Raw genomic sequence first — 25680 nt, forward strand, 5'->3', positions numbered from 1 at the left:
AAGGAATAAAAAGGAAAGAGGACAAAGATAAGCATCTTTAAATGCAACATGCCGTGCTTTGTCTTTGTTTTTAAAATACTATAGAGAATTGTGTGGTAATTTATCTAATCCACCCTGTTAGGGAGAATCTGAAGACACAGTCTCTGCCTCCCTGCTAAATCTTAGCATGTGCTGATTTCAGGTCGCTCCAGAAGTGAAACTAAAACAATCAATTGCACTATTAAATAAACACTTTATGTTCCCTTGAAAACCTTTAAGGAGAGCCTCAGTGTCAGAGGAAAAGATGCTGAAGCATCAGAACGATGAAAGAGACATTAAATTTCTTTCTGCCGCCAGCCCTGCAAAGTTCACGGTTCTTTAACATGACACTGAGCTTGGCAGAGAAATTGCAGGTACTTGAGTACGTATCTGCATTGCAACAGATGTCAGCCTCACGTTTAGAAGGAAATTGAATTACAGATGAAAAGAGCTTGAGAGATGAGAGCATCTGTTACAGGAATCTGGATTTGAGAGAATACATGTGAAAAATATGTCTCCTCGACTTCCGAAGGAACTAAAATTGTTCATGATTCTCATTGCCATTCCCTCTCTCTCTCTCTCTCTCTCTCTCTGTCTTTCTGTCTCGCCTTCGCTCCTTCCCTCTCTGCCTTTTAGAAGGAATGAAAGGAGACTGAAGTTTCTCTACACGGTCAAGGTGAAGAATAGTAATAGAAAACATTTCAGAGAATAATGTGTGGTTTTTATTAGCAGTAGAATGCGAATTAGAAATGTTAGAATAGTCTAAAGATTCTTTCCAAATAATCCTAATATCCTTGCCCAAATAAAAGGCATCATCCCGTCTGGGGAATTTTAGAAGTGACCTACCATGCCACAAAACACTTAGAACCTGCATGTGACCTTTTTTGCTGTCCTTCTCCATTTTGTTTTAGTTAAAGTGAAAAGGGACCATTCAATCCAGGTACTTATTATCATTTCATTCAATGAAGAAGTCTCTCTTTGAGCAAAGATTTTGCAGAGGATAATTTATGGCTCTAAGTAAAACTTCCTGATAAATATGACCCTTAAACTGCATCCAGGACCAAGCTCAGTCCTTACCAATCATATTCTGACTATGACTTGCCTCGCACCTGACAGACCTGTTCCAGCTGCGTGGGCCGCCGGCTCCGAGGAGACCACTGAAAGCACACCCTCATTTTCACACAGGTCCAGACAGCAGCTTCTGGGCTCTCACACCCCTCAGTTTTCCCCAGTCTCATCTCCAGGTGTGAGAGGTGGATGATTTGCAGATTCTAATCGGTGGGACGGTGATAATCTGTGACTTCTTAGGATCACCCTGGAGACCAGCTCACACCTAGACCAGGATAACTGTGCGTTTGTGCCCCTCTACCTGCAGTCAGAATTTAGTCCAGCCTGCTCAACGCCCCCCAACCACCATTGTGAGCCTCAGTTAACCTAACCTCAATGTCCTCTAAAACCTAGCTGAGATTTAAGGTCCTTCCACGTTGCCCCCAGCATAGTTCCGAAATGGTGCTGATTCAAGCTTTCCAGCAACCAAAGGTGGGTGAAAGGAGAGTAGAGGGAAGTGGAGAGCTTTAACCCAAAACAGAAAGCAAATAAGTAAGGATAGATCGTATACCAAGGAGGCAGGACAGTCGCAGGACCCGGCATGTCTGCTTAAATATGGCTGGGCAAAGAGCTTTTTAAATGACCTAATGGAGATCATTGGAACTGAGAGCTAGGATCAATTATCCATAAAAATAAAATTGATACTACCTTTTACAGGCTTTTTAAAGAGCCTTCACTATTACCCCTTGCCCCTTGAGCAGTGACTCTCCACTTGGGAGGGGTGACTCCCTGTGTGACTGCGCTGGGATCAGGATTCTGGCAGTGTGTTGTATGACACTTTCCACACCTTCACACTCATCATGATGAATGCCATGGCTTGGGCACATCTGGCTAAAGTCAAGAGTGTGAGGAAGCCACATCTGGAGTCTGGCATTAATTCATCTCTAATTTAATAGCTGACTTCCTCATTCTGAAGCTGACAAAGGACTTGAGCGTAGAAAAATGAAAGGATGATCGCTAAACTTTGTTGGCTTCCGAGCACTCGCTCTCACCTGGGGGAAATTTATATCCTGTTCCATTGAAGACAGTGCTCAAGTGACAGTCATAACTCAATAATGGGGCTCACAAGATTTTCCACAGATTGACATTCTTACTGATATTCCTTTAACCTACGGTTTTGATCAAACCTATACTGCAGAAATTTCCCCTTTATGCCACAGGCCCAAGATCATCAGTTTGCCAAGGAAAACAATATTCATTCCCACTTTCAGATTTCATGGTTCAGTTTTATTTTCTTTGTGTTCGTTCACCTTATTGATCCTCTCACTTCCCTGCGCTGTCCCGAGATCACCATTTTTTAAAATATTTTTCATTTAGTGAGTTAGTTTGTGTTTTTATAATTTTTTTATTAGGACCATCTCAAAGGGTCTCTGCTAAAATTTTCCTTAGAGCTGCTGCTAGTCGGAATACCTTCTCTTCACCATCTCATTTTTGAGTACCATTCTCTCTGAGGCTTATCTTTATCTTCTTCACATAGAAACCCCTCACTTGGGAGATGAACCATGAGAGACTATGGACTCTGAGAAACAAACTGAGGGTTCTAGAGGGGAAGGGGTGGGAGGATGGGTTAGCCTGGTGATGGGTATTAAAGAGGGCACGTTCTGCATGGAGCACTGGGTGTTATATGCAAACAATGAATCATGGAACACTACATCAAAAACTAACGATGTAACGTATGGTGACTAACATAACATAATAAAATAAAATTTTAAAAATAAATAAATAATTAATTAATTAAAAGAAACCCCTCACTTTAAGACTCTTATTCTCAGAGTTTACAATTTAACTTCACAATCTTTGCACAGAGCCTGATGGACCAAAGAAATTCACTGTGAGACTTGGGGCCTCTGTTTATTTCTCTTTGAAATAGGATTCCTTATAGAGATCTAATGTGACTGTATTAACATACCTGATTTTGAAAATATAAAGTAAAATACTTTGTAACTTCTCTGTGTACTATAATCTTAAATAAATGAATTTAGCTAGTGTTTCTATGGAGGACGCCAAGGGTGATTATTCAATCATAGAAGTAGCTGGATAACAGAAGACATTCCCGGACAACCAGAGGCTCTCAAGAGATCGTATTCCCCTTGGAAACATCTCATGAGGGGCGCCTGGGTGGCTCAGTTGTTAAGCGTCTGCCTTCGGCTCAGGTCATGATCCCGGGGTCCTGGGATCGAGCCCCACATCAGACTCCCTGCTCCGTGGGAAGCCTGCTTCTCCCTCTCCCACTCCCCCTGCTTGTGTTCCCTCTCTCGCTGTCTCTCTCTCTCTGCCAAATGAATAAATAAAATCTTTTAAAAAAAAATCTCATGAGCTCCTACTATGTGCAAAATGTGAGGCAAGGTGCCAAAGGGATGAAAGAGAAACTTCGAGACAATCCTTGCCCTCTTGGTTGCTCGTCATCTGGGAGAAAAAGCAGACCCATGGATATCCCAAAGTAGAACCAGGACCAGAGGAAATTGGGAGGTTAAGTACCAGGCAAGCCCTGAAGAAGCAAATTCTAGAGCAGAATGTGAGTGTCCAGTTGTGTTTGCTCTCAATCCTGCCCCCAGAACCAGTAGGTTTTAGAGCCTCCTGTCCCAGCAGATCTGCAGCCAGGAGACGTAAGCTTAGGGTTGGGGAGGACCCATTACAGTTAGCTATACTATTTCTATCTGAAGAAATGCAGGTGAGCGTGCTCCTACTGGTCACCTCCACACAATACAAATGGAGTAGGCGAGCCTCCAAAGGGGCTTATTAGTCCCGGTGTCCCCGGCCAAGTCAGCGAGCATGCAGCCACAGCCAAGTTCTGAGAGCAGGTGTCGGGAGGGACAGTCCACAGACCGCACAGCACGTTCCGGCACATCCTCCCACGTCCAGGAGCCCTGATCCCCTGCTCATCTGATCCCCTTCGGTCACTCTTCAGACACAGCAGCCCCTCCCGCAGCATTTCCAACAATCCACTTCCAACTACCTTTTTATGACTTTACAACACAGTTTTTCCTCGAGTTTTATGGCATTTCATTAAAGCCGCCAGAAGGTGATACTGCCCCCTTTTCTAGGAGTGAAATAAATTCAAGTTTTATCGCTTCTGGAAATGCCCGAGAAGCTGTCAGGACATTTGATAGATTTTCTCAATTACAGGACTTGTGGAGCATTTTATACTTACATCTGCACCGAAGCCCAATATAGTGGATGCTCAGCTTGCCTCCCTCTCTTTTATCTTGTGCATCTTTTTCCTTTTAATGACCAATTTGTTATTTTTTCCTTTCATTTCTCCTTACCTTTTTTCTTCTGCATTTTGTTTCTCTTTTTGCTGTTTGGTTTAGAGAATGATGCACTTCTTATGCAAACTTCCATTCTTTGTGGAAGAAAAGGGAAGGGGGATAAGCCCTCACTGGGATCTATAGAAGAAAAAAGAAGTAGATTAAAATTTTAAAGCAAATCAATTTTCCATGGGGAATTTACTGTTAATACAAGGTATACTTTGCACATGCAGTATTTATTAATGTGACATGACGTATGTCAAGTTTTGTCCAAATGGGGTAGAGGCTTTGGATTGTGTGACTCTTTGCACTAATAAGGCTATTCATTGGTGTTTTTCTTCGTTATCAGCATAGAGACTATGATAGAGAAATTAACAGTGACAACTTTGTGGATTATTCAAAACTGCAGAACTATGCTCCAAATGGATGCTAAATAAATTCAAAAAGCTAATGTGTAACACAGACCATCCAGTAAATGTGCAGACGGGTTGTGGTTATGGTGATAAAGCTTATTTCACTGATTTTGCATGTATCAGCTTGTGGACAGAGCAGAAGCCTCAGAAACCAAACGGGTGATCAACATGTCTTTTTTATATACAAATGCTTTCACTTAAATAACATTTAAAATTACCGGGGTACTTTCACAAACATTACTGAGTATAACTTCTCCAGCAATCCTGGAAGGTAGACAAGATGAGTGTTATTATCCCCATATTAGAGATCAGGAAACTGGAACTCACAAAAGACCAGTGTTCTTTCTGCCCAAGGTCAAAAGCATTCTAAACTCCAATCCAGCTCTTCTAAATCCCAGTGTTTATTCTCTATTGTTGATCTCCACACTATTTGACACTCTCAACAAGAAACAATGAATTCCTCGGTTTCTGGATAGAGCCCCCCTGGTAATACCTTACAGGTGAACACAATAGCCTCTCTGAATTTTCCCTGTCATTCTTCATACCATTATCCTGTTTAATTTTTTATAGCTCAAAGTACACTCTGAAATTATATTCCTTATTTATTTATTCACCCATTTATCTGTTTCAGTTATCAAATGCTGTATAACAAACTACCCCCAAACTTAGTGATTTAAAAAAAACAACAATTTATTATTTCTCACAAGTCTGTGGCTGACTGGGCTCAGTTGGGTGGTTTCTCTGCCAGAATGATGTAGCTGAGGTCACTTATGTGGTTTCGATGAGCTGCAAGCTTGGTTGGGGCTGAAATGCCCAAGACAGACTCTCATCTTCCAGGCACTTCCTCCATGTGGCTTTTCAGTATTTAGCCATGGAGTCCAAACTTCTCTACGGCAGAGCAGCTGGCTCCCACAAAGGAACATTCCAAGAGCTGAAGCCTTAATGTGCAAGCACCTCTCAAAGCTTCTGCCTGCATCCTGCTCCTGTCTCATTGGCTAAAGCAGATCACATGATCAAATCCAGAATGTGGGAAAGGACTACCCAAGGATGTGAATGTCATGAGGTGTGAATCATCAGGGGCCAACAATGTAACAGTGTACTCCGGTATTTTGAGAGGAAACTACTAGAATGTCAACTCTATGAGGGTGGATACTTTGTCATATCTACTGCTATAACCCTAGCATTTGAATGGTTCCTAGCAAATAACAGATGCTTGCAAAATATAAATGCTTGTTAAGTAACTGAATAAATGGATGAGACAAACCCTATGAATTAGGATGGATTTTATTAATTTTTTCTCCTTTTTTAAATCTTATCTCCTTTTATTAAAACAAACTTTCATTGGTCTAACCCTTTATGCCTCCTCCCAGTCATTATCCCTCTTAAAGGTTAACTATTAACCTGACTTCTAACTCTATGAATTAGTTTTGCCTGTTTCTGAAATATTATATAAATGGAATCACACAGTATATATTCTTTTGCATCTGGCCTCTTTCATCACCATTGTTTGTGAGATTAATCCTTGTTGTTCTGTGAAGCTGTAGATACTCATTCCCGTGATTTAGTATTCTGTAGTCTGAATACCCCATCATGTCTTTACCCACCTTACTGTTAATGGACATTGAATTGCTTCCAAGTTGAAGGAATTATAAATAGTGTTATGAATATTTATGTTCATAATTTGGGGTGAAAGTATGCAATTCTCCTGGGTATGTTATCTGTAAGTGGAAGGGCTTGAATCGTAGGATAAACATCTATTCAATGTCAGAAGATACTCCCCCACGGTTTAGCCGAAGGGTTGTAATGTGCACTCCACCCTCAATATATAGGTGTTCAAGGGATTCTGAATTCTCACCAACACTGAAAATTATCTTTCTTGGTCATCTTAGCTTTCTGGGGACAAGTAGAGGTATCGCATTGTGCTTTTTTTTTTTTTTTAAGATTTTATTTATTTATTCATGAGAGACAGAGAGAGAGAGAGAGAGGCAGAGGGAGAAGCAGGCTCCCAAGGAGCAGGGAGCCCGATGTGGGACTCGATCCCAGGACCCTGGGATCATGACCTGAGCCGAAGGCAGACGCTTAACCATCTGAGCCACCCAGGCGCCCTCGCATTGTGCTTTTAATGTACTTATCCCTGGCAATGAATAAAGGCAGTTTATTCATTTGCTATGGCAGTTGTAACATATTGCCACAGTCTTCGTGGCTTAAAACAACATAAATTTCTTCAATGACAGTTCTGTAGGCCAGAAGTCTTAAATCACAAGGATCAGCACAGCTGTACTCACTCTGGAGGCTCTAGGGAAAACCTATTCCTTGATTCTTCCAGCTTCTGGTGTCTGTTGGCATTCCTTGGCTTGTGGCTGCATCACTCCAACCTCTGCCTGTGTCTACAGGTCACCTTTTCTGTGTGTGTGTCTGTGTCAAAACTCCCCCTGTGTCCCTCTTACAAGGACATGTGTGATTGCAAGTAGGACTCATCCAGCTATCTTTTGCCATGCAAGGTGATGTCCACAAGTTCTGGGGCTTACAAAGTAAAATATATCTTTTGGGGGCTTCCAGGTGGGCATCTTTCAATTTCTATGTCCTCTTTTGTGAAGCACCTGCACCTTTAGTCACTTTTCTATTGGGTGGTCTGCCCTGTTCTTACTGACTTCTTTATTATTCTGAATACAAATCCTTAGTCAGAGAGCCGTGTTGTGACTTGCCTTTTGACCCTTCTAATAGTGTCTAGTTCTTACTTTAATGTGGTCCAGTTCATCTCATTTTTTTTAGAAAGAGAGAGTGAGTGCATGCAAGCTGGGGTCGGGGGAGGGGGAAGAGGGAGGAACAGAGGGAGAAGAAGAGAGAGAATCCCAAATGGGCTCCATGCCCAGTGTGGAGCCCAACATGGGGCTCAATCCCACAAACCTGAGCCAAAATCAACAATTGGATGCTTAATTGACTGAGCCACCTAAGCACCCCATAATTTATCTCATTTTTTAATAGATTACTAGATAGGTTCATAGAAGCCCAGTGATTTCTCCAAGATGTGCATCTAATTAGAGCAGAAGCCTCAACCTTGTGCTACATTACCGAAGTTCATTAATGGATGAACGAGGTCGTTTAGTGCTATAAAACCACAGGGCATTTCTAAATATTTCCTTTGGCATTTAGTATTTTTCAGTTTCTTAAAATAATAAATTTTTTAATTAAATTTTAAAAAGTTTAGTTTCTCAAAATTCCAGCTGGCTGTTTTAGAAATATTGACAAACTTATCCTAAAATTCACATGGAAATTCAAGAAACCCAGAATAGCCAAAAGATGTTATTAAAGAAAAACAGAGTAGGGTTGCCTGGGTAGCTCAGTTGGTAGCTCAGCACTTGGTATTGGCTTAGCTCATGATCTCAGGGTCGTGGGATTGAGCTCTGCATCAAGGTCCGAGCTCAGTGGGGAGTCTGCTTGAGATTCTCTCTCTCCCTCTCCCTCTGCCTTTCTCCTCCCCCCACCCACACACTCTCTCTCTCTCAAATAAATAAATCTTAAAAAAAAAAAAAAAGAAAAACAAAGTAGGAGGACTCATACTTCCTGATTTCAAAAACTTAGTATAAAGCTACAGTGAATAAGACAGTGCAGTATTACCATAAGGATAAATCAACAGAATAAATTTCAGAGTCCAGAAATAAACCCACGTCTCAGTCAATTGATTTTCAACAAAGGTACCAACATCATTCAATGGAGAAAGATTTAGAAAACAGTGCTAACATTCTGCATGGAGCACTGGGTGTTATGCACAAACAATGAATCATGGAACACTTCATCTAAAACTAATGATGTAATGTATGGGGATTAACATAAGAATAAAAAAAATAAATAAAAGAAAACAGTGCTAAGACACTAAAAACCATTGAACTGTACACTTTACAAAATGGGAAGATGGACAAACACATTCTTTCTTATTGTTCTATGGTAAACCATCTTTAAGTCACATTCTACTCATTTGTAATAAATTCAGCAAGACATTAACTGACACAAAAGTTTTATCACATAAATGAATAAATATTTTATGTTTTTATGTGATTTTATGTTTAATTTTATGTAAACAAAATTTTATGAAATGCTTAAGGAAATTCATTGTACCTTTTTAAAATGCTACATTTCTCTGCTTCTATAGTTTTATTTACCAGGTTGCATTGTAACTGCCTAACTATGATGCTCTTTTCCTAGACCAAAGTCCTGTCATAAAGAGCCCAGAGCTTCCTAATTTTTATATTTCCAGCGCCTAATGCAGTGGCTTGCAAATAGTATGCGTTCATTCAATAAATATTTATCAAAGGCTCACTGTTTCAAAGTATGGTACTCTGAATGCTTCTGAATCCATTTACCTAAAGCAACTAGTATGCACATCAAAAATTGTTCCTCTGATTTGTTTTTTAAAAATAACTTTATGAAGGAAATGTTTGTTAACTTTCTCCTACTTATGTTTCTGTAAGTTGTTAAACTTTACATCTGCACTTCTTTACAAAATGCGGTATAATTTAGATTTTTCACTAATTCAGACCTTTCCAAAAATTAATCTGAATTAGTGAAGCTTCACTGTGCTAAACCAGCATTTATGTTTTCAATTTTGGTTTTAAATATACGCATTCTTAAATGCAGACTTCTCATCTCCCATAAATTCACCACAGAATTGGTCGTGATGATCCAAGAAAGGTCAGGAGTTGGAAGTAAATGTAAATAAGCTTTTGGGTATATTGGCATTAAGACTAATGTCGCACTAACTTGGTGTGGAGAGTACACACGTGTTTGTTAGAATATCTTTTGTATTTCCTGCACTTTTTAAAATTTTTAAAAATTGAAAAGGGAGGACAAAACATTTGGAAGCTGCCTTGAAGGCTGTTGAGTGGGAAGCTGTTCTGGACCCGGCAGTTAGGATGATCTGGCACTAGGCAAGAAAGCCAAGGACAAGCGGGTCAAACGTACAGAAACAAAGTCAGTGTAAGATGCGGATGAGCGCTCTAGAGTGGCAAAGGCCAGTGTTGGACTCATCTTTTAACTACATGTCATAGTAAGCTGACGGTGTGTTTCATTTGTGGACCAGTGTGTCGTTTTGTTTTGTTAATGGTTGGTTGGTTTTTATATCTGTTAAGTACCCAGAAATCACCCTTCAAGTCACAGTCTTACATCCGTTCTCTTTAAAAGGACAGATGCTCATAAATGATGAGCTTTCTATATCAAGCTAGAATCCAATTTTTCCATAGTCTTATTTGTATTTGTGCCTCCTTAAACTTCTCTGACAATGGTTTCTTTTTTTTTTAATTGAGATCTAGAGTCTTAGCAAGTTTGATGTTTATAATACAGTATTTTTTTTTAAGATTTTATTTATTTGACAGAGAGAAAGACAGCGAGAAAGGGAACACAAGCAGAGGGAGGGGAGAGGGAGAAGCAGGCTTCCCACAGAGCAGGGAGCCCGATGCGGGGCTCGATCCCAGGATCCTGGGATCATGACCTGAGCCGAAGGCAGACACAACAACTGAGCCACCCAGGAGCCCCTCTGACAATGGTTTCTAAATTACCTAGGGTGTTTCAAGAAAAAAACAAAGATAGATGGATAGATAGAAATTTTTACAATACCCAGGGCAACAACAAACAGAGAGAGAGAGAAAAAGTCCTCCCTAATGATAATTAGCTTTATTCTGCACATGAGATTGTGTTACCCTTGTCTTGGCAGGCAAAGGTTACCCTTCTTCATAAATTTTATCCCACCCACAGACCAATCTAATTATAGCAAATAATTTCATCAATTCACAATTCTGCTTTTCTCCAACCTGCCCATTAGTTTCTATATTTCAGCAATAAGCTAGTACAAAAATTGCATGTTTCATTACCAACTCAACATCTCTCTAAAAATGATGCATCCCGAAGTCAATTTCTTCCCCACCCTGCATCAAGAGTGCTATATTCCTCAGTCTTCCACACCATAAAATCTCTATTCAATAAAGAGTGGTTAATTTTTGATCAGGGAAGTGGGGGTTGTGATATTTTTACAACACTGGCAATATTACAGAAACAGAGAAGCAATAGTTTATTTGTCAGTGTGGGATGGTAGAAAAAGCACCAGATTGGGAGCCAGAGAATCTAGAGACCTATTAGCTGTGCGACCTTGGGCAGGTCCCTTTATCTTTCTGAGGTTCAGGTTCATCATCTATAAAAATATCACCCATCTTCTAAGGTTATTTTGGGCTTAAATAAAAGAAGTAAAAATATTTGAAAATATTAAAGAGCTACGTAAACATGGAATATGATTATTATTATTTAAAATAACACATAACTTTTTAAAGGCTTAGCTTCTACGCCATTGGCCTGTGGCTCTACATTCCTGAAGAAAATGCCCAGATTGCATCTACCTACCATATGTGCCCCCACTTTTATTATTTGGCCCCAAACAAATCTTCCTGCTATCTCCTTGTGTGGGTTGATTTTTGTTTTTTTGGTTTTTGTTTTTGTTTGTTTGTTTGTTTTTTGGTTTCAGTTTTCTGTGGTTTGGGGTTTGTTTTGTTTTGTCTTGTTTTGTTTTGTTTTGCTGTGTTGCTGAGTTATTGATTTTGTAGCTTTCCTCCATAAAGGAAGTGAAAATTTTCATAGGCAGAAATTCATCTCCATACACGCTGTCATTCCATCACTTCACTGCACCAAGGGGGACAGCCTACAGAACCCTAAACCTTTCTTTAAAGACCCCAGTGATATATGAACATTCATCTCAAAGCGCTCCCACTAGAGTCATTCCGATCCGGGCAGCTCTGGGACTGTTTGAACACGGTCTATATGAAGTCAGTTTCTCAGACACTTCTCACTGTCATGTCGCCAACAGGCTGAATCAACCACATGCAGTAATGAAAACATCCTGTATTTATAGGAGTATTTCTCCAAGGAACATCCTTCAGCAGGAATGCCTGAAAGAGTTCTAGGAATTGAAGGACATATTTCAGACATGTCCAACCTGTCTCAAAACCCCTATAAAAATGGTCAGGATACCAAATTGTGCCTTTCCCCGCCTCGTGCTGTAAAATGAAACGAGAGAGTTGTTTGGCTTTATGGCTCTCCCTGTCATTGTGTCTTTTTGCTATTACACGGGTGTAAAAAAATAAATAAAAATAAGCTATATTAAGCATTATGCCATGTTGCCACCTTACCAAGCAGCTACATAACTTCAACTGTGATTTTGTTTTATCTTAAGGAATTTTTTTAAATAGTCTGTGCTAAGTCGTCTACAAGCATATAATTTTTAGATTTCTCCCCGCCCCAGACAAAGCTCTTGGCATCCAGAAATACTGGAAGGAGACAAAAAAACGATGTGGAGGATTTATAGCAAACCAAAGTTTACATTTTCTCTTCCTTAAAGTGAAAGGGAGTTAGACTACATTTACTTTAAGATCCTTGTACTGCTTAAATTCTTGAAATACATAAACAAAAAGCAAACTAAACAGTTAATTATTGCACAGGAGAAGATAAAATAGATATTTTTCAAAAGCTTTTCCATGGATAGCCTTTATTTAAAGTGACCTAAGAGCAGAAAGGCTCCCAGAATTTCTGGGACAAGTGGCTGTTGATTATTTCCTGGGTCATGGGTGGGAGAGGGGTGGGAACTGAATTCCCCCAGAGGAAGGTGTTCACACACCAAAGGCCCTGTATTGGGCATCCATTTCAGAAAGGTAGACAAGATATTAAACCCCACTTGGAGATTGGTGAAGGTAGATCTAACCCATTGATCAGGGATCTTTCCTCAAGGGTTGGTACTGACCCGAATATTCTAATTTTCAACCATCCTCTTTTCTGTCCTAGCCAGATTTGGAGAACTGCTCATAATTCAGGAGTTCTTTGCTTGAAACACAAGTTTAAAGAGGTGAAGTAAGTAGAGGTAAAAAGTATCCCTTGATCACTATTTAATACCATGAAGACTGAACATAAACCACTATGTTTTTAGCATCTATGTGGCAGGAACTGGAAAGATGCATGTATGGCCTTAGTCCACTGTGGCCAAAAATGGTTCTCTGTTCTCTCCATGACCCTTGTCCCTTCCCACCTGTACCCCAGGAGGTAACTTTAGCATAGTTACTCAAAGTGATATCACTTCTTGCAACGTGGTCACTATCGGGCAAAAGGATGTTCTACTCTGAGGAATTATGGCATGGGGCACAGCTATGCCTCTACCATGTAGGACCTTGAGAACCTACCATTCCAATGATCCTCCCTCATCGCCCTCTAAAGGTGGGGAGAGGAGCAAGAGTTTCACCAGCCTTGGCCATCCTACTGCCAGGAAAATGGAGCTAGAACAGTGATGGAATAGGGGGAGATGATAGGAAAGAATGAGAGAGAGGGAGGGAGGGAGAGAGAGGAAGGAAGGAAGGAAGAAAAGACAAGACTGCTGTGACACCCACCAAAGACTGATTCAGTAGGCCTAAAAGGCAACCTATCAGAGGAAGTTTTATACCTCACTTTGGACTTTGTGCATACTCATGATGATCATCTTAGACTGAGCTCTTCTAAGTAATATACTGTTTCTCAAGCCCTCCTAGATGCTGTAGGGTTATAAGATCCTTATTGCAACCTACAAGGTCCAGGAGAAGAAATTGAAACCAAGAAAAGCTATGTAATTTGCACAAGGACACAAAGCTAGCAACTCGGATTCCAGCGCAGGGCTTCCTGACACCAAAAGCTATGTCTTAGTCACCACACAGCAGACAGTAATGGCAACCCTCCTGCTATGCCTCCTCTGTCCCACTAATATACATAAGTCATATAAAAATTCTATTTTCATCATTTTCTTTAAAACAGCTATTTGTGTTGATGGTATGTTTATTCACATATTTCTATGTGCACCATAATATTTGAAATAATTTCTTCCACTATTCATTTCACATTTATTCAACACATAGCTCCTAAGTTTCTAAGCTAAGCCAGGCATTGTGCTGGGTGTTTAGGAAGTCACAGTCCACTGGAAGAGATCACATTAAAATGAAAATAAGTGCTTGGTTTCCCATGGTACAGTAAGGCGTAACCAAGAGATTAGAGCTTGCTTATTGAGCTGCAATCCAAAACCACATTATTGGGCTATAATTTCCTATTTGATTGACAAGAAAAGACTGAGCAACTGGCCCAAGGTCAAGCAGCTAGTCAGTAGCAGTTCATTTCACTTACTTTATTGTCTCTGACATATCATGTTTTCATGATTCACCCTCACTTAATAGCCTTATGTAATGTTCAAAATGTATTTTATGTTTTGCAGACATGTTTTAAATTTAAGGCCAAAGAAGCAAAAGTGACAAAAGCTAACATTGGGCTGGATCACATTTTGACTGCCAGCTTTAAGGACAGCAGAGAGCTACAAGGTTTGGCTTCCCCCCAAGCATATTTCCAGGCTATGGAAGCAGTTAATTCTGCCCTAAATGCATGCTGTGTCCTCATCTCCTCAGTAGCCCTCTATCCGGGCTAAGACTTAATTGGTTTGGGTTGGGTAATTCATAGTGCCTCATTAGGGCATCAAAACACATACTAGCCTCTCTAGTAATTTTCTCCCCCTGAAAGAACATTGATTGGCTCCTTCATTGGGAAAGGAATTAACTAAAGGACTCTTGGGTTTGTGCAAAGAGATTAAGTCCACAATGGGTCATTTCAAAGTGTGTTCTACAATCAGATTTCTTTGAGCCTTATCTGTCTGATCAGATTTCTCTTCTCTTGATAAAATCTCTTGCACACCTACCCAATAGCAAGTGAATGTTAGTTACCTTGCAGAAATTACATAAACTCTAAGGATTTTAAAGTTTTCACTGGCCAGTCTTCCAGTTTTCTTTTGTCTGAGATGAACGTTGTTAATGCACTGATAGGAAAACCACTGAAAGATGGCTCTTCTTACTCTGCCTCCTGCTCTCATTATAACAGGCTCAGTCAGTGCCCTGTCCATAACCATTCACCTCTACACCAATGCTAACTGTGAATACCTACAATTCTCTGCTTACATTTTCTGGCTTCAAGGGATGGGTCAGCACTTCTATGGAGCAATGTGTTGGGGTGTTGGTACTCCTGGAATCAACCAATGACAGAAGGTATTTGGTGGATAAATATCCCAGCTTCCTGGGCAGAATATGCTCCAGTTGCCTAAAGTGATGACTGGCCTAACAACACACCCTTTATTGACCTCTTTCCTTCCCTGTCTCACTTCCTCACTCCACTGCAAGGGTTTCCTGGGATCATCTCCCCAAAATTTCACTTCCACTCAACTCCTTGCCTCAGGGTCTGTTTCTGAAGAACCAAAAGGAAATACTTACCATGCTCCAGTCTTTGAAAGTCTTTGACTTTCACCATCTGACATTTAAAACTAGAGGTCATTGAAACAGCTTTCCTGCTATGGTAGGGGCAGAGCTTTCTCAGTTGACTCTGTTTTCACCAAATAATCCAGACATATCTTGGTGGGTAAACTCTCCAGGACCCTGTCTTCGTTAAGGTTCAAGAAACTTCCTGGAAAATAACTTAGCCTAAAAGAAGAGAGAAATGAGACCTAACAAACTGGCCCAAAGACTTGAGATCAGTATTGGTGGGAGGACATGATGTGGGTTGACCAGTTTTGAGCAGCATGCTCTACATTCTCCTACTCAGGATATCCTTGCTCCAGACCCATGATCTTCTAAAGGCCCTCTAGTGGAAAATGATAGGGGCAAGGGGGGAGAGTACTGAAAAAGAAGTAAATGAAACTAGAATAAACGAAATGGTTGCTTTACTTACAGTTTCCAAGGGAGATCAAAACAGAAACTTGCTCTGTTTTTTGTTATCGTATCCTATTTTTACCCTCAGATCAGTATGTCATGGGGAAGCATTAGTAAAACTTTGATCAGCATCCCATAAATGTAACTTCCCTGACAACAGCCAGCCTTGGTGCAGCCAAGACATCCAATTCCTAAAAACCTGCAAACTCTTCTCTCAAGATAATATTCTGGGACTTTCCTACTGGAAAACAAAGTAAAGCCATTCCCTTCTCTCCAATCATACAAAATAGGCATTAGGCATATTGCCATCAACAGTCTCAAGAGGGCTGACCTGCTGGCTTTCTTTGTTATCCCTTGCTTTCTTATAAAATTGATATGACCCCTAGTATCAGCATGAACAAAATTGTGAATGGGACCTACTCGTGGGATTATGGATTCTGAATCCTCCAGGAGTGTCCATAATAACCCTGTCAGTTGGTCTTGCCCTTGGGTATCTAATTTAACTGACAAATCTGAAGAATCACGTGGAGGCAGCCACCTCCCCAGCAACTTCACAGATGGGAACCCTGCAGTGAGTAAGTTATTCCAGCAAGTTTGACATTAGCTTATGTTGAACATTCTCCTGACAGGTCTGCTCATTTCTTAACAGCATAAAACAGCTCACTGTTATTAGGCATGAGTCTCCCTTGACTTGATGAATACTATGGCCCCATTTTTGGCTGTTTTTATGGACATCCTAAAGGCATCTGAATATGGCATTTTACATTTGGCAGATGCTGATCAACAACAATTTTTTCTAATTAGTCTTGGAAGCCTCAGCCTTAAATGCACAGGGTCAAATATTCCAACAAGTGAAGGATATCCAACTCTGTGGACAAGTGCACTTTTGAGGGTGAATGGAGATAGGGAGGGCATTCATACTGCCTGAGCACATGTGGGCACATTTCGCAAAATCAACTTAGCTGCAAATTTAACCTGAAATCAAATCATGTCTTGGCATTATGCCTAGCAGGCATTATATAGTTGTTAGCTTCAATCACAAGAACAATTACTTCAAGTTATGGTGCAGACCAGTTTTAAAGGTCCTCAGGCCAGCAAAGTCTTCCCAGGATACAGCTAGCTGCAAAAAAAAAATCAGTGGATGAAAGAAGTGCAATACTTTACACTTTCAGCTTTTATTAATATTTTGTCAGTCAATTGGCAACAGGCACAGAGCCCTGGCATTACACCAAACACCATGTGTATAGTGCAGGGAGAGTACAAATGAATGAGGAAGACATGACCTATGGGCTCAGAAAACGCAAAGTCTACACAGAGAGTCAGACCATACTGACTAAGCACACCCATAACTGGAGGGAAAATACAGAACTATATGTAAAGATGAGATCATGAATGCAAAGAATTTAGTTCTACGCCAAGGAGGCCTGCAGTAAAGACCAAGTGAGGAGTAGCTATTATTATTATTTTATGAGAAAGCTTAATTCCATTAATACTGAGAGGGAACAAACTCACGTTGGAGGGGAATGAGCTCTGAGTCAGATTATGAAGGATTGCGGAGTCAGGTTGGAGTGGAGAAAACATGAGGCCCATTCCCACCAGAGAGAGCTGCTTAAACTACAACACATTTGAGGAAGTGGGTCAAATTTGTACAAGGGGCAGCAGGTCTGGCTTACCTCAAATATTCCAACAAGGAGAGGTTAGAATAGATTAGCATTCTCTTTAGTGGGTGGGCATTCTCATCAGTGACTAGGCAGAAGAGTTTAGATTTAATAGTCAAAAAATAACGATCTACCACTGACATTGTAAGCAGACCAGCCACATAATTTTCAGGGCCTGGTGCAAAACAAAACTTTGGGGCCCCTTATTCAAAATTATTAAGAATTTCAAGACCGTGGGGGCACCTGGGTGGCTCAGTCTGGTAAGCATCTCTGATTTCGGCTCAGCTCATGGTCTCTGGGTCCTGGAATTGAGCTCTGTGTCAGGCTCCACACTCGGTAGGGGGTCTGCTTGAGGATACTCTCTCCATCTCCCTCTGCCTCTTCCCTCACCTCTCTCTCTCTCGAATAAATAAATCTTAAAAAAAAAAAAAAAGAAGAAGAAGAAGAATTTCAAGACCATGACAGAGGAGTATTAAACCAAGTATGGAACCCTTCTGAGCCCAGAGCCCTTTGTGAATGTACAGGTCACATGCCTGTGAAATCTGCCTTATCATTCAGGGTATGATAGTGCAAATACTTTCCAAAGACTGTGATTCTAGCATCTGCTCATGAGATGCATTGGAAAAGGAAAATATTTGAGGTAGAAATACCCACAAAGGGACTCTATTGTAATTTGCCAAGAGACACTGCAGAGAAAAATTTAGGAGAAGTTGACAACAAAAAGATGTAAGGCATAAAGGACAAAGAGAGTTTGAGGTTGAAATCACCTCAAGTTAAGTAGGAGGATTAGAACGAGGGAAAATACGGTAGGCGTGCTTTTTTTAACTGACCAACTCATTTCGTTAACCAATGGTGTTATTCCCTCTGTAAAATGTGCTCACCGATGTCCCAGCACACTGCATGCTAGCACAAGATGGATGCTCCAGAAGGGCAAAGGTTTTTGCCAGTTTTGTTCATTCCTATATTCCCAGGTACCTGACATATAATAGTCAGCGCCTGGTATATAGCGGTCACTAAGCAAATGCTGAATGAATGAATGAATGAATGAATGAATCTGTGTTAGTAGATGCTTCTCTAAAACACTGTGATTCTACTATAAATTGATCTCCTATATCCTTATGTAAAGACAATTACTTTCCCAAACCTGTTCATGCCATTTGTATTTGCTATCGTAATCATGTGATTTACTCAATTACGGAAAGCAAAGAAGTGTGTATGTGAAGAGAGTTGTTTTTACAAAAACAAAGTTTTTGAATCCTTAGAAAGACTCGGTAAAGGCCGGTTGTTGGGGGAAATTGTATTAGTTAGATGTGGAAAACACAACCATGAAAAAAGAGGGGGAAATACATAAAACTCTAGAATTCTTGACTCAGGTTGCTTTGCAAGGGGCTCTACACTCTCACTCCACTTTAAACACATGAAACCGGGAAACTGTAGCCTATTATGGATGTGCTTAATTCAAGAAACACCATGCAAATGTCACGCAGCAGACTCATGCTCGAAGAAAAGGTCTCAGCCCTACATCAAAAGACAGGTGAAGACTGTAACGTATATGCCACATGTCTGCACGATGTATTTATCACTTTTTCGTAATTTCTACTTTAACTGAGGTTTTTTTGTTTGTCACTTATTGTTACCATTTATTGAGTACCTACTATGTGCTTGGCATAGTAATGCCTGCTCTATTCACATTATATGTGGGTGGCAACCCTGCCAGGTAGTAGTAGCCTTAGTCCTATTTTATAGACAAAGAATCTAACACTCAGTTGCTTTAGCTAAGTTTTTACTTGCCTCAAGGCTACACAGAAAGGGCCAGAGCTGGATATAAACCCAGGATCCTCTGGCTCCAAACCCCAGCATCTTCCTATCATATCACAATTAAGTGATTTGCTCAAAGTAACTGAGGTCTTCCTACTATAAACCTAATTTACTTTCCATTACATCAAGTTAACTGAATATTTTAATGAGCTGACCAACCACCAGGTCTGATTGCATCAGATAAGAATAAACCAAAATAAAATTGAATAAATAAGTGAATACATAAGCAAACTAACTTAAGGGAAATAAACCAAAATGTCAGCATATTGTGCCAAAGGCCTAATTATAGATTATAATTATATGCTATATAATTATAGTTATAGATAATAGATTTATATTTATAATTTAATTTCTTTATTATTTTACATTTATATTTAACATATATTTTAATTTCTACTGACCCAATTATTTGCATTCCCTATCCTGGGAAGTCCCTTCCTGATATCAAGCTACCTGGGAGGTGAATTTTAATCAGAATGCTGATTGGTGAGCATAGAGTAAAAATTGCTTTGGGAGGATGTTTTATGCAAACTCCAGAAAAGCCTGATGAAATATCCCTATTCCATAACCAAATACACCACTCTGATGACCAGATAATAAAAATTCCAAATTCAGTACCCTTTTACATCAAAAGTATGAGTTCCTTTGGAGTGGAGAAAGTGGTATGGAATGAAATTGATAAGCTATATGTGATAGGCAGAATGGCCCCCAAAGACGTCCAAGCCCTCCTCCCTGGAACCTGTGAATATGTTTCCTAACACGGCAAGAGGGGCTTCGCAGAGGTAATTAAGGTCATGGACAGGGATTATCCAGGTGGGCCCAATCTAATCACATAAACTCTTAGAAGCAATGAATTGTATTTTCTATCACACACCCGTTTATATTTTCAATATCTCTGCTGAACATTTATTTCTTACATAATTAGGGAAAGAGTTGCGAATTCAAATGAAAAGAAAAAAAGGGAGATAGAAAATATCTTCCCAAACTAAAACACCTGAGAATGAACCCAGGGGCTGCCCTTAGCTCTTCAAGATCTCTCTTCAGTCCCTGCAGGCGGCTCCCTGTGCTTAGAGCAGGTAACAGGAGGGAGGCACAGGACATGTCCTTTATTTGTCAGGACTATTTAGGTTGTAAGTGACAGAAACCAGATTGGGTCATGTGCCCATCCCTGGACCAATTATAGTTTCTAGAGCATGGTGCACCAACTCTGGGGGGAAGAGTACCAAATTCACATGGGGTGTGGGAGAGGAAGACACACAAAGAAGAGGGAGTAAAAAAGTGCTTATTCTTCAAACGGTGTCCCCAACCCTAATAGAAAAAGAGGCAAGGTCAGGTGCATGGGGGGAGGGTCCTAACGAATGGTAGGAAGAGGAGTAAAGGTCACGATGAGCTCAGTTTTAAATACTTTCAAGTCTTCATGTCAGAAATTGTCTCCAGTGTAGATGTTCTAAAGGCAACTGGAAATGGGTCACTAAAGAAGTAACGAGGGGCACCTGGGTGGCTCAGTCGTTAAGCGTCTGCCTTCGGCTCAGGTCATGATCCCAGGGTCCTGGGATCGAGCCCCCGCATCGGGCTCCCTGCTCCGTGGGAAGCCTGCTTCTCCCTCTCCCACTCCCCCTGCTTGTGTTCCCTCTCTCGCTGTCTCTCTCTCTGTCAAATAAATTTTAAAAAGCTTAAAAAAAAAAAGAAAGAAGTAACGAGATTTCCAAGTCATCAGCACTGACGCGAACAGTTTTGTGAAGGCTCTTTCTACATTGAGGGACAAAGATCCACCTCAAATTACTTAAACTAAACTGAAAAAATCTAGAGTAAAATGCAGAGGCTTCGCTGTATCTAGATGGTGACAGGTGTCTGTCTTGCTCCCTCTTCTCAGTTCTACTTTGTCTGTGCTGACGTCATTCCCAGATATGCCCTTCCCGTGGGCAGTCTGAGCATTCTTCCACCCAGTTAGCAACACCTGTGGAGAGCACTGCCCTCACAATAGTCCCAGAGAAGGGCCTGGTGCTCTTTGGACTACCTTTTTGTCACATCTGGAAACAATCTCTATGGCAAGAGAGGAAAAAATACATGGATGGGCCAGCCCCGGATCGAATGTCCAAGCCTGGAGCCAACAAGAGGGGCCAGCAAAAGTATGCCAACTGAAGGTGACAGATGAGCATAAAAAGTCCTTCTCTCTTTCCTTTTTCTTTTGACTTCATCCCAGTTTCAACCCAGTATGTCGATTGAGGTGCCCTCTACCTTCTGCTGGGCACTCCATGACTGCTCGCTGGCTTACTCGCCCAAATTAAATTTGTACATCCATTTCCTGGTCACCATAACATAGGGAGTGGCTCCACATCCTGGGCCCCAGTTTGACACCAGTTCTTCCCTGATGAAAATCCTAATGCAGTCGATTTTCCTCCAAATGTGTGCCAAACATATTATATTCCTTTGATCAAAATTATGCAAAGAACCAGATGTTTACTTTTCGTTATCTTACAGATAACAGTCGGTGTTTGAATGACCTTACCTGGTCTTTCACTGTCCTTGTCCTTTGAATTCTGTTTTGGGTTGTGTGTTCCCACACACAACCGTGTTATTTTTCTCAGATTATTTTCTTAGATTGAACTGGAACATACTAACATGGTCTTTTCATTTTCTATTGCTACAGTAACAAATTGCCATACATTTACAGGCTTAAAACAACATTCACTTATGATTTTGTAACTTCCATGGGTCAGAAGTCTGGGCAGAGTGGGGCTCAAGGGTTTTTCTCTGTTCCAGATCTCATAAGACCAAATCAAGAGTTGCATTCCTTTCTGGAGGCTCTGGGGAAGAATCTACTTCCAAGCTTTTTCAGTTGTCAGAATTTCATTTCTTGCGGTTGTAGGATTGAGTTCCTTGTTTGCTTGCTGGCTGTCACCCAGGGGCTGCCCTTAGCTCTTCAAGATCTCTCTTCAGTCCCTGCAGGCGGCTCCCTGTGCTCAGAGCAGGTAACAGTCCTTCAAGCCCTTCTCACGCTTGGAGTCTCTCCCTTGTATTCCTTCTCCGGCCTCCTATTCCACTGCATGTCTTTGACTCCAAGCAGAGTTCTCTGCTTCGAAGGATCCACCTGGATTATCCACATCTACAATCTTAACTGCAGATGCGACGTCCCTCTTGCCATGGGAAGAAGCGTATTCACAGGCTCCAGGGAGCAGGGCCTGGACATCTTTCTCCACTCCAAAGGAACTCATACTTTTGATGTAAGAGGGTAGTGAATTTGGGGATTCCATTATCTAGTCATCAGAGTGGTGTATTCAGTTGTGAGGTAGGAATAGTTCATCTGACTTTTCAGAGTTTACATGAAATGTCTTCCCAAGGCAATTTTTACTCTCTGCTGACCAATCAGCATTCTGATTATAATTCACCTCTCAGGTAACTAGATATCATGAAGGAACTTCTCAGGATAGAGAATGGAAATAATTAAGTCAATAGAAATTCAAATAAATGAATGTCAGTATAAAATAATATGTAAATGTAAATTAGAAATATATATATTAAGTTAAAATAAAATGATGACACTCTGATATCAACTGGAATGGGTAATATCCATCAACAACTAAAGGAATGGTCATGTCTAAGTGGACTTAAAACTTGCAGCACCCTCACTCTGTTCCAGGGCCTCACTGAGGGATCCTGTGAGACGTGTTGCCAGAGCCTTACAGGGGCCCCATCATCTCTCTCTTCACCAAATCACCACTGAAGAAAGATAGGGGAAGATAATTTTTACACAAATACTAACTGACATAAGCATAGAAGCTTCTTCAAGAGTGAGTAGGGCTGGGGGCACCTGGGTGGCTCAGTTGGTTAAGCATCTGACTCTTGATCTCGGCTGAGGTCATGATCTCAGGGTCATGAGATCGAGTCCCGTGTGGGGCTGCGTGCTCAAAGCAGAGTCTGCTTGAGATTCTTTCTCTCCCCCCCCTCTGCCCCTCCCCCCATTCTCTCTCTCTCTTTCAAATAAATAAATATTTGGGGGGAAAAAACGAGTACGCAGGGATGAAGAGAGGGGCAATGGATGTCCCAACCAGGGAGAAATGAGCCATTCTGTAAGAGGTGCTTGTTTCCTAGCCTGCCTCTCTTAGTATCTTGACTGTAATTGTTAAAGAGATTCACTTGGCACCTCAAATTTCTGGAGATGTTCTTTATCAATGGCTTTACAAATAAAACTAAAGAATTCCACACAGCAGAATGGAAACCAAACCCACATACATACACACATGCTTATACATGTATATGCATACACATATACTTATATATTTTTTTTATATACTTAAATATATATATTTAAATAGGATTCTATGTGGACTTGGTGTTAATTTACAATCCCTCAAGTCTCTGTTACATCCCATGCTATCTGTGTGGCCAATGGGTCTGCATCAGAGTCCTAAACCCTGCCCCCTTTGTATCCATATCATCTTGGTTTTCAAGCAGCCATGGTTTTATATTATCATTTGACACTATAAGGGCAGAAAGATTTTCCCTTCTTCTCTTTGGCCGGTCCAGTAACTAAATTGACATAAGACAAATTAACAGGAGAAAAATAAATTTAATTTCATACATATGAGAACCCCTAAAGATATGAGACTCAATGGCAGTCAGAGAATCAGTCAGAGGCTTAGATGCCATCCTGAGCTAGGCGATGAGATAGGGGCGTGGGCCTTCCAAGTGTGGGTTGGGGGGGAGGCAATTCACAGAGAGATAACGAGAGCTGATGTTTGCTAATCAGATGTTTGTCCTGCCATGCAAGCAAGTCTTTCAGATTAAAAAAAAGTTATTTCTGGTCATAGCTCTCTTTCTGGGCCAGGCCCCCTCTCTAAATTCTTTAAGGCAGTTAAGGGATGGGTAAAAGTTTTTCCTGAGTCTGCTGACTCTTGGCTGCCCTCAGCTCAAAGTAATCCACATGCTAAAGTGGTCCATTGCGGGGCGGCATACTCTGCTCCCCTTCAACGCCCAATACTACTTTTCCTTATTGATCACAACTCAACCTACAGGATGAGTGTGCCCCATCCACCTGCTTCATCGCCTCCCACCCGAATTCTTGCAGCAGTACTTCTTGTATTACTATGGGACTCTCTTCAGTATTTATTTTTACTTTTTCTGTACTTGTGTGTTTATTATTTATTACTGTATTACTTTTATCACTCGGCAAGAATTTGTGCACTCTCTGTAGACTCTTAAATCACCGGTTGAGGAAGAGAACCAGCAGGTGAAAGAGGAAAGAAGAGCCATTTGCCAAACTCCAAATGCAGCCAGACACCATGAATATATCATAAAAGAGGTTGACTGCCTAGGACTTTCATAAACCTTGATTTTCATTAGATTCCCCTCCAACTTTTTCATAATCTAGGCTTCCTGCCCTGTGTTAATTATATTTCTGACCCAAAACCAACAAACTAAGAGGCTGCATGTTGTGATGGAAAGTGTGCTGGACCAGGAGCCAAAAACTGTGAGGTTTAGGGCCAATTCTAGAGCTAACCAGCTGTGCGACCTTGAACAAGTCACTTCATCTCTCAGAAATGTTGTCCCCTCACTTTTTCAATGAATAGCAAATGAAATTATGTCTATAATTTCTTCCCAAAGTTATGTCATTTTTTGATTCGGGTTATCTTTATTCTTACTATTGATACACTGTATATAACAACATCGTCTACAATTCTTATACACCCGCCTAAGTTTTTTTTATTATGTTATGTTAATCACCATACACTACATCATTAGTTTTTGTTGTAGTGTTCCATGATTCATTGTTTGCATATAACACCCTGTGCTCCATGAAGAACGTGCCCGCCTAAGTTTTTATTACTATTTTTTGCTAAACATAAATTAGGATTCATGAGCTATCTAACACTAAAAATGAACACTACATGCAATTTCAAAAACAATTTTGTTAAATTTATTTGAGGTACGATTCAGCGAATGAGGTATTTGACATGCCATGGTGAAAATAAACCTTGGTTTTAAAACCCAGCAAATAAAAACTGGATCTGAAAAGCTGGAGCTAAGACTGGCTGGGGTCCATCATCTTTATGAGAATAGAGGGACTTAGAACATAGCATTTGCCTAAGAACTGGGCAGATAATCTGAGCAAGAGGGCAGGGGGTGGGAAACTGGTGGGAAAATTAAAGATACATTATCCCCAGCTGTTGGATTTTTCACGCTGTTGAGTTTTGAGGTTACAGCGTGTAACTCGAATATGAAACATCACTGGGAGGAAGAGAACTCATTTAATATTATGTTAGTTGTAGAATTATAACTAGGTGTAAAGCAAAGAAAGTAGTTATCTATTATTCATTCCTTCTGAATAGACATTTCCTGTCTGTGAATACAAAGCATGACTAGAATTCACTTGCCGAAACTCGGGGATGCTACAAGAGAACATTTCGTTTTCATTTGATCTGACCTTGTGTATGATAATGGAGCTCCTTTAAAACACTGATGCTTGTCTTTTCTTCTTAGATTGCACCCGGAGAATTATTCCTACCCCTGGCCTCCCAGGACAGGAAATTAACCTAAGAGGGTGTCAGAGACTGGTCCGAGTCGTGCCAACACTGTCTCTTAAGGCAATCCGGAAGAGATCTGGCCACAAAAACCAGTCAAGTTAGTTATCTGTGTAGCTATATGTGACTGCCTATATGAAGACTCTCTGTCACTGACATCT

At 40.7% G+C, this 25680-nt stretch overlaps 1 long non-coding RNA gene across 1 annotated transcript in view; it reads right to left on the reverse strand.

Moving 5' to 3' along the window:
* LOC135363915 (uncharacterized) overlaps window positions 1-25680 on the reverse strand; it is a 162243-nt gene that overhangs the window by 69028 nt on the left and 67535 nt on the right. Inside the window, exon 2 of the long non-coding RNA XR_010410278.1 lies at window positions 4392-4511. This is a non-coding gene — a long non-coding RNA (uncharacterized LOC135363915). The remainder of the gene's footprint in view (window positions 1-4391; window positions 4512-25680) is intronic.

This window comes from Mirounga angustirostris, unplaced genomic scaffold (assembly GCF_029215605.1).
Source record: "Mirounga angustirostris isolate CCGP_5_RB_7025 unplaced genomic scaffold, mMirAng1.0.hap1 SCAF_3, whole genome shotgun sequence".
Classification (NCBI taxonomy): domain Eukaryota; kingdom Metazoa; phylum Chordata; class Mammalia; order Carnivora; family Phocidae; genus Mirounga; species Mirounga angustirostris.